Raw genomic sequence first — 8,173 nt, 5'->3', positions numbered from 1 at the left:
ATCTTTTTTGAGTGTTAGTTCTAGAAGGTCTTATAGGTCTTCATAGAACCGTTCAACTTCAGCTTTTTCAGCATTACTGATCAGGGCATAAATTTGGATTACCATGATATTGAATGGTTTGCTTTGGAAATGAATAGAGATCATACTGTCATTTTTGAGATTGCATCCAAGTACTGCGTTTTTGACTCTTTTGTTGACTATGATGGCTATTCCATTTTATCTAAGGGATTCTTGCCCACAGTAGTAGATATAATGGTCATCTGAATTAAAGTCACCCATTCCAGTCCATTTTAGTTCGCTGACTCCTAAAATTTTGATGTTCAGTCTTGCCATCTCCGGTTTGAGCACTTCCAATTTGCCTTGGGTCATGGACCTAACATTCCAGGTTCCTATGCAATATTGCTCTTTACAGCATCAGACTTTGCTTCTTTCTCCTGTCACATCCACAACTGGGTGTTGTTTTTGCTTTGGCTCTGTCTCTTTATTCTTTCTGGAGTTATTTCTCCACTGATCTCCAATAGCATATTGGGCACATAGTGACCTGGGATTCATCTTTCAGTATTCTATCTTTTTGTAGCTATGTTCACCTGGAGCGGTGGCTGCATGGTGCTGGAGTAGCTGTGAGCATATATCCCACGTCCAAGGTCAGAGAAACCCCAGCAATAAAGTAGATGCTGGAGCAGTGGCTGCATGGCCCTGGAGTGGCTGTAAGGTGATACCCCATGCCCAAGGGCAAAGAAGGAGCCCCAGCAAGATGGTAGCAGGGGCAAATTTGAGTTTAGAATGAAATCCCATTCCCACCAGAGACGCTCAGAGGCTCAAACAAACCTTGTGTGCACCAGGACCCAGGAACCCTACAGAGACTCAGACATAACTGTTTTAGCATCTCCTATCGAGGTAGTGGTCAGCAGTGGGCTGCCACAGGGACAGGGGCTTTGGGTTCAGCAGACTCGGGTATGGCATAAGCAGTCCTGGAGGAGGTCATCATTAACCCCACCATAGAGTCAGAACTTACACAGAACTGGGAAATACACTCTTGGAGGGCACAAACAGAACGTTGTGTGCACCAGAGCCCAGGAGAAAGGAGCAGTAACCCCACAAGAGACTGACTCAGACTTGCCCAGGAGTCTCCAGCAGAGGTGTGGGTCAGTGGTGGCCTGCTGTTGGGTTGAGGGCAGTGAGTGTAGCAGTTCATTCATGAGATCTTTTGAAGGAGTTCACCATTATCTTCATTACCTACACCATAGTTTGAAATTGAAAGAAAGTGAAAGTGAAGTCGCTCAGTGGTTTCCGACTATTTACGACCCCATGGACTGTAGCCTACCAGGATCCTCAGTCCATGGGATATTCCAGGCAAGAATACTGGATTGGGTTGCCATTTCCTTCTCCAGGGGATCTTCCCGACTCAGGGATTGAACCTGTGTCTCCTGCATCATAGGCAGACGCTTTACCATCTGAGCCACCAGGGAGGCCCTCCACCATAGTTTGGCCCCAGGTAAATAGCAGGGAGAGAACACAGTTCCACCCATCAACAGAAAATTGGATTAAAGATTTACTGAACATGGCCCGGCCCATCAGAACAAGACCCAGTTTCCCCCTCAGTCAGTCTCCCCCATCAGAATGCTTCCATAGGCCTCTTATCCTTTTCCATCAGAGGGCAGACAGACTGAAAACCAGGATCACAGAAAACTAACCAATCTAATCACATGGATCACAGCCTTGTCTAACTCAATGAAACTATGAGCCATGCCATGTAGGGCCACCCAAGACGGACAGGTCATGGTGGAGAGTTCTGACAAAATGTGGTCCACTGGGGAAGGGAATGGCAAACCACTTCAGTATGCTTGCCTTGAGAACCCCATGAACAGAATGAAAAGTTTAATGCTATTGAAACCCAAATATATGCTGTTTTTTTTTTTCAACATCAGTGTCACCAGTTCTGTAGTTATTCTGTAAAAGTCAATTTAAAAAAATAACCTTCAAGAATTGGAAACAAATAAATTTTCAATAAAGTATCTTTTTTCATGTACAATATCCTTTTTCTATAATTGCTTTGCATAGTTTAATTTTCAGATCTTTTATCATTAATGCTATTTAGATTTGTATGATGTTTAATTGGTTCCAGTTTTTCTGCCCTTGCTATGAAAGAAGGTGTCAAACATTGTTTAATTTTGAAATTCCTGCAGAAATATCCTTTGTGTACTGTCAGGATAATTAGGTCTTCTGAGGCATTCCTAAATTTGAGTGCTGAGAGAATAGAAATTAGGTGTTTTTCTTTATATGATATTATGAAATTATGATATATTTTTCACTCATTCTTCAATTTGTTATACAGGTTTTACAAGAGATAAGGAAAATAAGAAAATATTGTGTCTGCATAATTCAGAACCTACTAGTAAAGAAAAGGGAAAAAGAGCTAAAATTTTTGTCAAACATTCAGGCTTAGAGAGAAAAAAAATCTGTCCTCCAGGTTCAAACAAAATATATTCATATTATTATTCTAACCAGCAATTCAGAACTGTTAAAGAAAATTATATTAAAAAAATTGTAACAACTGAGACACAACAGACAGTGGAGGGATTGAGAATGGCATATATACACTGCTATATATAAAATCCTGGAGTACGAAATGGCAACCCTCTCCAATATTCTTGTCTGGAGAATTCCAGGAACAGAAGAACCTGGTGGGCTACAGTCCATGGGGTTGCAAAGAGTCAGACACAATTGAGCAGGCACACATGTATAAAACAGGTAACTAATAAGAACCTACTGCATACACAGGCAACTCTACTAAATACTGTGTAGTGGCCTATATGGAAAACAAGTCTAACAAAGAGTGGATATATGTGTAACTGATTCATTTTGCTGGATAGCAGAAACTAACACAAGGATGTAAATCAACTGTACTCCAATAATTTTTTTAAATAAAAGAAATATTATACTGATGGAAAAGACACTGATGGGGAAAAGATGCATTTTAAGAAGGCTTGCAATAAAAAAGCAGGGATGTTTTGAAAAACTTCAAGTAATATAGAACAATCACATGGAGTTTGTTTAAATGCATGTCCATTGAGTCAGTGATGCTATCTAACTATTTCATCCAGACTCTGGGAGATAGTGAAGGACAGGGAAGCCTGGTATGCTGCAGCCCATGGGATCACAAAGACTCAGAAACAACTTAGTCACTGAACAACAACTACAGACAGTATCCCAAAAAATACCTCATATTTATAATAGAGGAGAGAAGAACTTCGTTATGTCAGTACAAATAAGAAAGAACAAGATTGATATGTGGCACCTGTTCTGTAATCGGGATAGCTTTCACTGGGTGTACAAAACCGAGGGAGCAGTGATTTAATAAATAAATTAGTAAGTTATTTCTCATCAATAAAATGGTGAGAATAGAGATAGCTAACCAAGTGGGTTGGGGGTAAATATAGGTCTAAACTGAAACACTACACAGTATTAATCATTTTCTGAGTCATACTGTATCATAATATACATCTTTAAATTTACTTATTATGATAATTATAAATGAGAAATTTAGATAAACTTGAACTTCACTATAGTAAAACAGATTTTAACATTCTGTGCTTAAAATATGTAATGGGTGTATGATAGAAGAAGTTAACATGGATAAGCTATATAAAGATAATTTTCAGTCCCTATCTCTTTAAGTCCCTAAGTTAGTAGGTAATATAAACCATTGGCAGTAAAACAAATATGTTTGAACATTCCCTCAATGCACTGAAGTACCTTTAGAACATTTGTTTGTTTAGATTTTGTTTTATGAATTTATTCAATCTGACATGTGTGCTTAGACATAGACATTTGTGACTGAATAAAGTTTCAAAACAACAAAGGGAATAAAGTTGCTTGCATTTAACAGTCCACATCAAACAAAACATTTCAACATGGTTAAATTTTAAATTTAGTCACACATGTCATTCTGCAGCTTAACATTATGAGCAAAAGCAGAAGACTAGGTAAATAAGACTGGAATTGGGTGGAAAACAGTTTCTTTTTCTATACCAGCACATTAAATATTGCTCAAATTCCTACTGTATACTAATTCTTTCTATCTGCTTTATTGTGGCCTTCCTAAAATTGAGGAAGCCACAGTTTAAATAAATATACTCTGGATTGATTAACTGCAGAATTCTACTGACAAGGGAGATTTAAAAACCCAGTATATATTTTAGTTCATGAATACAATCAGTCTCTGTGCAAAGTATCAACATGCCTAAAGACTATATTGTGTTGATTTTATATCCTGCAACTTTACTATATTCATTGATGAGCTCTAGTAATTTTCTGGTGGAGTCTTTAGGGTTTTCCATGTAGAGGATCATGTCATCTGCAAACAGTGAGAGTTTTACTTCTTCTTTTCCAATTTGGATTCCTATATAGTAAAGTTGCAGGATATAAAATCAACACACAGAAATCCCTTGCATTCCTATACACTAATAATGAGAAAGTAGAAAAAGAAATTAAGGAAACAATTCCATTCACCATTGCAACGAAAAGAATAAAATACTTAGGAATATATCTACCCAAAGAAACTAAAGACCTATATATAGAAAACTATAAAACACTGATGAAAGAAATCAAAGAGGACACTAATAGATGGAGAAATATACCATGTTCATGGATCGGAAGAATCAATATAGTGAAAATGAGTATACTACCCAAAGCAATTTACAAATTCAATGCAATCCCTATCAAGCTACCAGCCATATTTTTCACAGAACTAGAACAAATAATTTCAAGATTTGTATGGAAATACAAAAAACCACGAATTGCCAAAGCAATCTTGAGAAAGAAGAATGGAACTGGAGGAATCAACTTGCCTGACTTCAGGCTCTACTACAAAGCCACAGTCATCAAAACAGTATGGTACTAGCACAAAGACAGACATATAGATCAATGGAACAAAATAGAAAGCCCAGAGATAAATCCACACACATATGGACACCTTATCTTTGACAAAGGAGGCAAGAATATACAATGGAGTAAAGACAATAATAAACTCAAAATGGATTAAAGATCTAAATGTAAGACCAGAAACTATAAAACTCCTAGAGGAGAACATAGGCAAAACACTCTCCGACATAAATCACAGCAGGATCCTCTATGATCCACCTCCCAGAATTCTGGAAAGAAAAGCAAAAATAAACAAATGGGATCTAATTAAAATTAAAAGCTTCTGCACAACAAAGGAAAACATAAGCAAGGTGAAAAGACAGCTTTCTGAATGGGAGAAAATAATAGCAAATGAAGCAACTGACACACAACTAATCTCAATAATATACAAGCAACTTATGCAGCTCAATTCCAGAAAAATAAACGACCCAATCAAAAAATGGGCCAAAGAACTAAATAGACATTTCTCCAAAGAAGACATACGGATGGCTAACAAACACATGAAAAGATGCTCAACATCACTCATTATCAGAGAAATGCAAATCAAAACCACAATGAGGTACCACTTCACACCAGTCAGAATGGCTGCGATCCAAAAATCTACAAGCAATAAATGCTGGAGAGGGTGTGGAGAAAAGGGAACCCTCCTACACTGTTGGTGGGAATGCAAACTAGTACAGCCACTATGGAGAACAGTGTGGAGATTCCTTAAAAAATTGCAAATAGAACTGCCTTATGACCCAGCAATCCCACTGCTGGGCATACACACCGAGGAAACCAGAATTGAAAGAGACACATGTACCCCAATGTTCATCGCAGCACTGTTTATAATAGCCAGGACATGGAAACAACCTAGATGTCCATCAGCAGATGAATGGATAAGAAAGCTGTGGTACATATACACAATGGAGTATTACTCAGCCGTTAAAAAGAATTCATTTGATTCAGTTCTGATAAGATGGATGAAACTGGAGCCGATTATACAGAGTGAAGTAAGCCAGAAAGAAAAACACCAATACAGTATACTAACACATATATATGGAATTTAGAAAGATAGCAATGACGACCCTGTATGGAAGACAGGAAAAAAGACACAGCTGTGTATAACGGACTTTTGGACTCAGAGGGAGAGGGAGAGGGTGGGATGATATGGGAGAATGGCATTCTATCATGTATACTATCATGTAAGAATTGAATCGCTAATCTGTCTGACGCAGGATACAGCATGCTTGGGGCTGGTGCATGGGGATGACCCACAGAGATGTTATGGGGAGGGAGGTGGGAGGGGGGTTCATGTTTGGGAACACATGTAAGAATTAAAGATTTTAAAATTAAAAAAATAAAAAACTTAAAAAAAAAAAGACTATATTGTGAAACACTGATAAAGCTCTAAGAACATTTGACTTTATCTGGGCATATATCTATTAAGTTGTATTCTATTCTATAATTGTCTTCTTTTTTTAGATTAAGAAATTAACTTAAAAATTGTCAAATAAATTTATCTCCCTAGACTCAGAGAAGCAAAACTAAATACATCAAAAATATTAAATTCATCTCCAATCAACTCTAATTTGACTTTTGATTTGATGAACATTGGAACAATATTTTGTGCTTCAGTTCCCCAGAAGAACCAAGCAGTCCTTTTAATTCTGTATCTGATTCTTGTTAAGAAATTAACATAGTGTGGGGAACAGAATAGAGGCTATGGCTGGAGTTACTCAATCCCTCTGAGTTTCAATGTTTGCATCAGATATTGACCACTTAGCAGTCCTTTTATTCTTTGCTTATACTTCTTTTGCAACTTCACAGCCATATACTGTTTAGAAAGAATAATGTCAGACAGTAAAGTGGGACACAGCATCGTAATCAGAGAAGAAGATCTCTTTTTGAGAAAGGTGTTAGGTATCCTGTGAGGTGAACTGTCTATCGCAAACATCACCAGTGTCTGTAAATAGCTTCTCCAGTCACAACAAAAAGGCAGTCTTTTTCAGTAGTGGAGAGGCAAGCAGAAAGACAGATACAGGAAATAACAAAATTTTATAGAGTACACTTAGACTGTGTTTGCATTCAACGTGCTATGTATAGGTTCAGCTGTGTATACACTATGCATCCTGTAAAATACTAAACTTTGTCCTCAGTAAGACTCCACAAATTATTTCTTCAGAGCCTTCATTACTGAACTTAATAACATCATGATTTAACTCCAGTATAGAAACCATAACTTTTAAAAAAGTGAATTTGACTGAGAAGATTTTTTTCCCAAGCCAAAAAAGATCTTGGGGGTTTTTCAAATGACAAGAAACTCATCATTACATTTCATGCCTAGGCTTAATTAACGCGGCAGGAATTGGGAAGTTTAATTTATTAAGTCCATGACAAAGAGGGTTAATTTTCAAGGCAATCATTTGACACCCCGTCAAACTTCTTAGGAATCCTCCTATCATTTGCAAACCATAAGCTTTCTAGGTCACACACATAACTTTTTATGCATGTTCATATTTTTTGTGCACTTAATGTTTCATTTTTGTAACTGCTATATTTGTGATGTCAACAAACACACTCAAGTCTAAAAAATGTTAAAACCAATTGTGTAGTGCATTATTTTCTGTTCAATTTTTAAGAAGACATTTTCTTAAATGTTAAAACCCCAATATTTTCATGATTAAGTTAATAGAAATTATTAAGCACAGTTTTATAAATGTTGAAATTAGTAATTCCCATCATTTTTTTCTAAGTCTGTCCCCAAACTAAAAATATATAGGGAAACTATAATGAATCTTTCAAGATTAGGGCATGTATATATTTTAATTCACTACTTTATCACCAGTACAGTATTTGATTTGAATCCTAATTAAAATAATTATCTTTTCAAATGGTGACTATATAAATTATTTGAATAGATTTGACTTTTGACTTTTCTATACATTTATAAATTATTATTGGCTGTAGATAGTGGTATACCTTCACTGAAAGATAATAGGTAAAATGTAAATGACCTAAAAATTATAAAAGAAAAAAAAAAGGAAGAATGGAGATGGAGAAAAAAATAAGTCTCTCCCTCTGTCTCTCTCTCCCTAGTAACCGTACACACAAAAATAAATTTTGTATATATTGACTGTCAAAATAAGACACATCACATGAACTGAAGAACATTCCAACTCTCAGGCTTCGTTTTGAAAACTAGATTATAACAATAATGGATATTACTACTTTGATTGTTATTAATAAAATTCTCTGTAAATGAGAACTA

This window comes from Budorcas taxicolor, chromosome 23 (assembly GCF_023091745.1).
Source record: "Budorcas taxicolor isolate Tak-1 chromosome 23, Takin1.1, whole genome shotgun sequence".
Classification (NCBI taxonomy): Eukaryota; Metazoa; Chordata; class Mammalia; order Artiodactyla; family Bovidae; genus Budorcas; species Budorcas taxicolor.
This window is presented reverse-complemented; position numbering follows the sequence as displayed.